This window comes from Lampetra planeri, chromosome 18 (genome assembly GCF_965212315.1).
Source record: "Lampetra planeri chromosome 18, kcLamPlan1.2.h2, whole genome shotgun sequence".
Taxonomy (NCBI): Eukaryota; Metazoa; Chordata; class Hyperoartia; order Petromyzontiformes; family Petromyzontidae; genus Lampetra; species Lampetra planeri.
The window spans coordinates 10156101-10164727 of NC_136124.1; the positions used below are offsets into that span (position 1 = coordinate 10156101).

The 8627-nt window shown below is 42.6% G+C and overlaps 1 protein-coding gene across 1 annotated transcript in view; it reads right to left on the reverse strand.

Annotated features, from left to right (window-relative positions):
* LOC144723633 (centrosomal protein of 170 kDa-like) overlaps positions 1-8322 on the reverse strand; it is an 86195-nt gene extending 77873 nt beyond the window's left edge. Inside the window, 1 exon segment of the mRNA XM_078602517.1 lies at positions 8153-8322. The gene's annotated coding sequence lies outside the window, so the exon portion shown is untranslated.
* Positions 8323-8627: the final 305 nt, after the last annotated feature.

Sequence of the window (8627 nt, forward strand, 5' to 3'; positions counted from 1 at the left end):
GCATGGTCTGACCCTTGGGCTACACCCATTTCAAACCTTTTAAAACAGTCTGCATCAGCAGCAGGCCATGCTTTCCCAACTGATGAAGGACGCTTGTGTTGCGCCCGAAACGTCGTGATATATTTTATTTTATACCTACGTGACTTTACCGAAAGAACCAAAGAGTATGAATAATTTTCAATTTGTGCAAAATGTGCGCATTTATTTTTTACTTTAGACTATTGGTTGCGACAAATTATGCAAACCGAACGAGACAGTAGCGTCGACTATACATAACAAGAAGTACCACATAAAGACGACAACACATGAACTCGTGCCTCAGAGGGGCAACTGTGGAAGTTGGACGATAAGGCCTCATAAGGCTGCGTAGCTCAGTGAGTGAATGTATGTTGAACTTCTTTCACACCGTACATAGAGTCAACCGTGCTAATCGGCGGTGTGGGGGAAAGACAACAAACTAAACACAAAAAGCAGTTCTCAAGAAATTCGTTTTCAATCTAGATGAAATAGCTCAAAGCTCTAGTGGCTTCCTAACATCGTAAGGAAAAGCATTCCAGATGGACGCAAAAGTGCATTTGAAAGCGCGCGATTCAGTGACCGTCTTTGTTTGATGGCCAGCTTAAAGCCGCTGAGAGGATAACTGGAGTTAGCGTGATAGTTGATGCTCTTGGACGAGAATGCGTCAGTAAATGAGGTAGAAAATCTGAATAAGACAGACAGTAGCATGAATAACACAACCAAATGACATGCAAATTGTATGTAAATTATATTCTGTAACATTAAAAAAAAATGGGACAAACCAAGACTAAAGGAAAAAAATATTCAAATGAGAGGTTTCAAACACACACCTGTATTTACATAATTAATTAATTAACCACAAATCATAACAATTCATGTAATTCTGAGATTTGCTATGGGGTGGGTGGGTGAATTATTGCAAGTCTGGTTAACTTTGCACATTTATCATAATTCGCTGGAGACGGCTGTCAAGACGGGCCACGCGTCCCCGTTATTTTATTATTACACGCTTTTTAACACATTCCTGCGGAGGGAGCTGGTAGGAACGTTGGGTTGCTCGGTCAATGGCCAGGGTCAACTGCGGCGTGGTGTATTCCGCAAATATGCCCGACTATGAGGGCCGGCACAAGCCGGCGTGAGTAGGTTAAACGTTGAGTTTTATAAAGGCCCCTCCCTACCCAGCCCCACCCCTCCCACCCTCCCCACCCAGCCCCTCTCCTCCCCACCCAGCCCCTCTCCTCCCCACCCAGCCCCACCCTCCCCACCCAGCCCCCCCCTCCCCACCCAGCCCCTCCCTGCACGACGGACAGACACAATAATCCCCTGTGGGCTGGTGTAACCAGAGGTTTCTACCAGTATTAACTCACTCTGTTGTTGTATCCTCAAATCTTGTAACTCAATTATTACCCACTTCCCAATGTGGTATCGACTACAAACTTGGTATACTTATGTCATACTGATGAAAATACTGTATTCTATCATTAAAAATAAAAATATATAATTTTAAACATTATTGTTTATATGTTATGTTTCGGCTTGGGTCTAATTGTCCACGCTCAACTGACGTTGGCTGTAAATCACCACGGCCCCTTACGTTATGGCAAGTTTCGGGGCCACTTCCTGGAGTCGTGGAGTTCTGCTATCACTAGTACGGTACATTTCATTAAAGCGTGTTTTTAAAAAGTTTTTTTTAAACATTACTTATTTTGAGACAAGGTAACTATTTCAGCCACACTCCACACAAGGAAGACCATCATATACAGGTACTGTAGTCAATTACTGTCAACCGATGTCTTAGGAGCACAGTGGGGGGAAGGGGAGGTTTGGCTTATTTTAGCCGTCCGACCAAAGCCTCTGTACCATAGTAATAAAAACGTGACCTTTGTGATGTTACAGCCACAGCATGCCATAAAGCTGCTAAAGTATACATTCGGAAGTTCATGTCATTCCAAGATTCATTTCAAAGCGCTGCCCGTTGAAAAGTTGAATGGCAAATCATTTGAAATCGTTTACATTTAAATTAGCATTAATCTACTTTAAATAAATTATATCAGATCAAAGAACTAAACAAGGGAATGACTTTCATCACGAGGATAACAGTTACTATTCACCAATGGGCCTTTCATATCAATGTATTCTTGTGGGATTTGATTGAACAGGACGAGCAAAACCTCCAAGGTTACCAGAATAATAAAAACAACATAACCTACCACCCCCCGTTTCTTTTGAATCGCTCACAGTAAACTGAGGCATTGCATAATGATTTTGAACAAATCAGTTTCACCTCGCATTGTGTTTTTTTTAGGGTACTTTCGCATGCAAAACACTAATTAAGGAATTGGGAAAATATCCTTATCCATGCCCTTCCTGAAAGAGTGTCATCCTGCATTGTACAGTGGTAGACTGCTAATACATTGTCACTGGTTTTGTAAACCCTACTATAAACATTTTCCACACACCACCCCAATCCTCAAATCCCTCCATTGGATTCCTAGCCAATTCCAGATCAACTGCCAGCTTACAATATCTTCATGGAATCTCCCCTGCCTGCCACTACCGTCTCATCTGAATCTTGATGTAGCTCCCACCCCTGTATCCTGCTCCAACAAGCAAGTTTTTTTTTTAAACCTTAGTCCAACCTACGCACGATCGATAGAAGGTCGCACCTTCTCTGCTGCTCCCTCTGAAATCTGTAACTCCCACTTCCTGGCTGTCTGCACTGCTGACACACTTGCCCCCCTGTTCAAGTCCACGCTGTCAACCTCTCCTCTTCTCTGCCTACGTCACTCACTCTGAAGTTTCTTCGTTCGCACCTTTACCATGCCATGCTACGAATAAAGGCCATTGCTTGAAATGTCACCCATGTAAATATGGCAAAAATATTACCCTTGACTCGTTTGGAATACTATATACATAACAATGGTCACCTCCTGTGAAAACTTGCCAAGACCCTCCTGAAAAAAGTGTCTTGAGACTCAATGAGGCTTTCCTGGGAAAACAAGCATAATAAAAAAACTGTATATTTTTTTCCTTTTAATAGTGTCATTGACTATAATGTTGGTGGAATGTTTTTGTTAAGCACCATATATTGATAAAAAAAAGTTGTAATGTAAATACTATTGCCTTCTATTATTAAATGCTATATAAAATATTCTGACAGGCAATTGTTTTTCAATCAATAACTACACGTTGAGTTGTCTAAAGGCCACATTCCCTTGTATATCCTTCATAAATCTATGATGGATGGCTAATCTTCATTTAAAATTGACATTCTGGCAAGGAACAGCCTTAGAGTGGCACCAACATTACAATGCCCACATTCTAAGCAAATCCCTTCATGCGTCCATACTAAAGCCTACAATGGGAAATGTCAGTCACCTGTACAGTGATTTATTACCCACATTTAAACTGCACTTCAGCTTGTTAAATACAATTACTGCACATTTAATAATGTCTCCAATCGTAAACGAAGTAGAATTAAAAGTCAACTGATGGTCTGGTCTACCTGGCAAGATTGATTTTCCACATCAACCGCTTGATTATTTTTGGTATGCATTTCGAAGAGAGGTCATTACTTAAAAAAACATTCCATAATTCCCCTCTAAAGTGTTGGAGAAAATGTCTCAAATGCGGTTCTACCAAAATGATCACTTGTAGCACGCTGCTCTATAGGTAAGTCATCGGCTGCCCAATCACTATTTTCAAAGCAAAGCACATTCAATCTTCTGGCTGTACCTGTCTGACCGACAAATAAAAAAGCAAGCAGAGAGAATTTTTTCTCAACACCGAGTGTATTTCCACTGTTGTTAAAAGGTCAATGCATTGTTCGCAGAAGACACACGATTTTTTTTTTATAAACTAAAAGCCTGTTGGACAATGCTCTTTTCAACGTGTTTAGTAGACGAGTTACATACATTTACACTTGAAATTGTTGGAGGGGATTTCTTTGTCCCTGCTAAAAAGCATAATTAATGACAACAAAATGTCACGCATTCAACTGAGTGAAGAAAAATTTACCTTATCCTGTTCAGCTCTCAATTATTGCAAATTCTCACCACAGTAACATACCCACACAACACTTACATACAACTTAAGACTCCATCATTATGACTGCCTACGGTTTAAGTAACAAAGCCGAGCTCGTGTTAATATCACATCACGTGCTAGCTATCAATCACACAAGAATGAGACGTATTTGCATGCACGCTTATCTGCATTAGGCTTTGATTAATGACAACTCCAATTACACTGTCACGAATTTTTTTCAGCTCCCAGGAGAAAAAAAAACCAAGGCCGCCTTGTATCAATCATCGAATGAGACCCCGAATGTCAGTAGAGCGGCAGAAACCTATCATCAGATTCTATCTGCAGACGCAACACTGCCAAACGACCCCTAGAATCATGGAATGTCACTGTAGGCTGCGGCACACGTTTGTTTTTTTTCTATATACATTCATTTGAGTTCAGTTCGCCAGACTTAAGTCCTTAGAGATGACATATCTGTCCCCCCAATCAGCAAGTGATGCGTTTTGTGGAATGAATTAGCAGTCTCGACCGCAGTTAAAATTGTGGCACATCCAAATAAATTTGCACTAATGTTTTCAGTGCATTGTTTAGCCATTGCAAAAATAGTAGCTGTTAAAAACACCCCACGCAAGAGAATATGTGATACAATCGCTCAATTTCCTGTTCATGAAAAGGTCCATCGAGGTATGTTTGCAAGGGACAAAACTAAATGTAATTTGCACGTAAAATTTACACCCCTTTCATTTGAGGGCATTAATAAAGAATACTAATGATTAACTATGAATAACCCAACCAATAATAGATTTCCATTGTAATTGACCAAATATGACCCCTCCCCCCACCCCTCTGGTCTTCGTACCCGATTGGCTCACAAGTGATAACATCACATTTAGCCCCCTCTTATACAGGTAGGAACAACAGGTTCCACACTGCCCACCAGGGATTATTTGTCTGTCTGTCTGTCGTGCATATCCGGAATTCCGCCCACCCATGCACCTCCCCACCGAACACCGAGCATAGCCGCGATTGGTTGACGATGTCGGGGAGGGTGGGGGGAAGGGTCAACATGCCCACTCATCCAACTGCCCCCCCTCCCCCTGAACGTCGCGCTGTCCAACCAAGTTCCTACCTGCCCACTCCGAAGGAACGTGTTTTAAGATGCAACAGCAGGAGGATTTCTCCACCATTCTGACTGTCGCCTGATGCGGCTGGTTGTAATTTCTAGCAAAAACGTCGTGCTCGAATATAAATGTTGTGGGTTTACTCTCCAACACACCGGTGTGCTGAACTAGTCACTAATTGGCATGTTTGTATATGTCACAAATCTTGCTGATTGGCTGTGTCGGGTGATGGCGGGTTTAACAACACGTGTATATTTACACGATCTAACCCAAAAAAATACCTATTATGGATTAATAAAAAAATGTAAAAAATACATGAATTACTAGCCAACACAAGTTGACAGCAATAAACATGAATATAAATGGCCATGTAAACACAGTTCGAGATCTGTTATTTACCATGGTGAAAGCTCACTCATGTGTAGTATTATTCGGTTGTGTAGGGCTGGGTATCCTTGGTTATCGGACGACATTGAAAATGGAAATTAACATCAAATCTTGCTGAGCATGTGACCAGCTCTAATGGCAGTAGATTGATAGATAAGGCTTGCTGTGTGGGTTGTGAGGCTTATTTAGGCATACTTCACTATGCTGGTCAGTGCAGCTTCATGAAGATCGAAAGCATAGACGTGGAAACACAGGCGTACGGTACAATTATTCATTACGGTTTTTTTGGGGTTTGATCGCGTAAATATAAATATGTTGTTAAACCCGCCACTAGCAACACACTGAATGTGCTTAACTAATAACTGACATGTTTTGCTTACAAATTGGCTGTCGGGGTTTAATGAAACACTAATATATATGCGATCTAACCTAAAAAAACCTGCATTATGGATAATATTGGTCGCGAAAGCCTGACCTGTTAAACAGTACAATTGATTTTGCAGCATATGGCACGTGTTTCATGTATCAAATCTGCTTCGCTCTCGAGATTTCATAACATCTAATTAATTCCAGGTGATTTGGTGACAGGATACATATTGTGTAATGATTATTACGTAATGCGGGGGTGCCTGCCGTGATTCTGTAACCTTTAAATACATTGCAGTACGTGTTAAAGACACACAAAAATAAAGGCAAAAACGTCCTCGGCCCAAATTCCACATTCCCATGTCAAGGGCTAGACACCCCATAGGACGACCACTCACAACTTCCCAACAAAAGCTGCTGATATTTCACAAAGCCCCACAGACACATGCATTTGCCCTGTCGGTATTTATTAGAATGCAGACTTGCACATGAGCTGTATCCTCCATTGCAAGATACCACTGTGCAAACACCATCGCTTGGTGAACATCATCGCTGTCCACGTCCACTTTACAGCAGGGGGTGCGCGTTTGACCATGACATTATTATTATTATTGCAAAATGGTATTGCTGTAAGCGTGGTTGGCGCACTGCGCTATGAGAGAAATAAATAAGTTAACCTCTAAGCTCGATTCCCAGCCACGGGCAACATCAGTGGCAAATTATATGTTCACCGATCTCCTGGTCGCCCCCATCACCTTCATCAACCAGCAACTGACCAGGGTGGTGAAGTATGGTTAAACAATGCCTAACCACTGACACGGCGCGGTGAGGCATTAATGCAGCAGTGGATTGCAACTGGACTCCAAATTATTATTATTCTAATTGAAAATATACACCGTATTCTTTCTACTTAATAATTGCTAATTGTCTTTTTACCCTTTTATCTGGCAACAAAACTGACACCTTTTTTTACAAGTAGTCATGTTTGCATTGACCACAATACCTGCGGTCGGAATGCAAACAAAAACACAACTCTGATAATGTATGCACTGTCCTTGAAATTGATTGGTCCACACCCGAGACAGCTTTTCTTAGAGCCTAGTCTCACATGATGTTGGACCAGATGACGCCAAAAGGCGCACAACTCAAAGACAATACACCATCAGAGTATGAGAGCTCGGGGTAAGCATTTACACCATTGGAACCTCCTTTGCCAGTAGCAAAATATGATAATTGTGTTTTTACCCTTTTATCTGGCAAAAAAACTGACACCTTTTTTTTACAAGGAGTCATGTTTGCATTGACCACAATACCTGCGGTCGGAATGCAAACAAAAAAACACAACTCTGAAAATGTATGCACGGTCATTGATATTGATTGGTCCACACACGAGACAGCTTTTCTCAGAGCCTAGTCTCACATGGTGTTGGTCTAGATGACGCCAAAAGGTGCACAACTCAAAGACAATGCACCATCAGAGTATGAGAGCTCGGGGTAAGAATTTACACCATTGGAACCTCCATTGCCAGTAGCAAAATATGATAATTGGTTTTTTTTGCATTCCCACCGCAGGTATTGTGGTCAATGCAAACATGACTCCTTGTAAAAAAAGGTGTCAGTTTTGTTGCCAGATAAAAGGGTAAAAACCCAATTATCATATTTTTCTACTGGCAAAGGAGGTTCCAATGGGGCACTACACTTACTCCAATATGCCAGTGCGACAAAATAAACCCGTGTTACAGGACCGCTTAGGAAGAGGCCTTTTTCATTCAGCAGTGGATGGATCAAGGCTGATGATGGACATCAGCCGAGAAGCGTCAACATCTAACACTGCCATGAACACAGATCTCGTATGATTAACTAGGCTATGGATAACGTTCAACGTCATGGATTGCGAGGCCTGATGCGAGTAGGAATTTCCCATCAATGTTTGAATGGAGCCTGGCACCTGCCCCTATGCATTCTAACCACCAGCTCGCTCCACATACGCCACTAACGATTGACACCAACCATTACTACAATCAACGCCCCTGTTATACCCACGGTGCGTCTCACCGCTGTGATCGCGAATCCGTCGATCATTTCGCGATTCTTTTACCACACAAATCGGCATCTCCACACTTGACTCGATCGTACCTGGCTGGGGCCGAAGCGTCGCGACCATTTCCCGTAGCGCCCGAATGATCACACACATAGAAATGTAAAAAACACAGAAACGTTTACACGAACCTTACCTTTAGCGGCGAACGGAGACTATTGTGAGGAAACGTGCGGATGATAAAACAAAGAGGGAGCGGGGAGGTTAAAGGAATTAAAAAAACTAAATTATTGAATCGAGTCGCTCTCAACCCTCCTCCGTTGCTGCATCTCCCAGCCCGCACGGCTCCGAGTAAATAAATAAACAAATAAAGCAGCGCGCGCTGACGTCACGCGCACGGCGCGGGCTCACGAGGCCCCCACCGCACCCCCTCGCTTCCCATTGGGTGAGGTGGAACGCGACGTCATCGCGCCAACAGCGTCCACCGCCGTAAACCAGCCGTGTCCTGACGTCATCACGCACACATTGTGTTGACGTCACGTGGTCGTCACGACGTTGGGGGGTTTATAATAGCCCAGGTGGGGGTAGGGGGGGTGGGTTGAAAGCGTTTGTATTTTATAGTGAACATTGGAATGCTTCCAGATTTGTTTTCGATAGTTCACATTAAACGC